Source organism: Neopelma chrysocephalum, unplaced genomic scaffold, assembly GCF_003984885.1.
Source record: "Neopelma chrysocephalum unplaced genomic scaffold, ASM398488v2 Primary Assembly neopelma1_92860, whole genome shotgun sequence".
Taxonomy (NCBI): domain Eukaryota; kingdom Metazoa; phylum Chordata; class Aves; order Passeriformes; family Pipridae; genus Neopelma; species Neopelma chrysocephalum.
The window spans coordinates 367-1,205 of NW_020921584.1; the positions used below are offsets into that span (position 1 = coordinate 367).

The 839-nt window shown below is 55.9% G+C and overlaps 1 long non-coding RNA gene across 1 annotated transcript in view; it reads left to right on the forward strand.

Moving 5' to 3' along the window:
- LOC113980169 overlaps positions 1 to 839 on the forward strand; it is a 2,032-nt gene continuing 1,193 nt past the window's right edge. Inside the window, exon 1 of the long non-coding RNA XR_003538086.1 lies at positions 1 to 34. This is a non-coding gene — a long non-coding RNA (uncharacterized LOC113980169). The remainder of the gene's footprint in view (positions 35 to 839) is intronic.

Here is an 839-nt window from a genome sequence, read left to right on the forward strand (position 1 = left end):
GGGTCGCCCTGTCCGAGCCCCAGCCCGAGAGGAGGTGGGTCTGGGGGCATATTTGGGGTCCTGGGGGGGTCTGGAGGGGATATTTGGGGTCTTGGAGGGATTTTGGGGGGTAATAAGGGGCCTGGGGCAGATATTTTGGGGCCTGAGGGGGATATTGGGGGTCCTGGGGGGAATTTGGAGGGTCCTGGAGGGGATGTTTGGGGTCCTCAGGGGGATATTGGGGGTTCCAGGGGGGATATTTGGGGTCCAGGGGCTGTTTTGGGGGTCCCTGAGGGTGTTTTGGGATATTTTGGGGTCTCACAGCCCCGTTTCCTGCAGGTTTTTCCACCGGGGGTGTTTTGGGGTTGTTTTGGGGGTATTTTGGGGCTGTTTTGGGGTCTCAGATCCCGTTCCCTGCAGGTTTTTCTACTGGGGCTGTTTTAGGGTGTTTTGGGGGTCCCTGGGGGTGTTTTGGGGTTATTTTGGGGTCTCAAATCCCGTTTCCTGCAGGTTTTTCCACAGGGGGTGTTTTGGGGGTCTCTGGGAGTGTTTTGGGGGTATTTTGGGTTGTTTTGGGGTCTCAGAGCCCCGTTTCCTGCAGGTTTTTCTGCTGGGGGTGTTTTGGGGTATTTTGGGGTGTTTTGGGGTTGTTTTGGGGGTATTTTGGGTTGTTTTGGGGTCTCAGATCCTGTTTCCTGCAGGTTTTTCCGCTGGGGGTGTTTTGGGGGTATTTTGGGGTGTTTTGGGGGTATTTTGGGGTCTCAGATCCCGTTCCCCCCAGGTTTTTCCGCCGGGGGTGTTTTGGGCTGTTTTGGGGGTGTTTTGGGGTTATTTTGGGGTCTCAGATCCCGTTCCCTGCA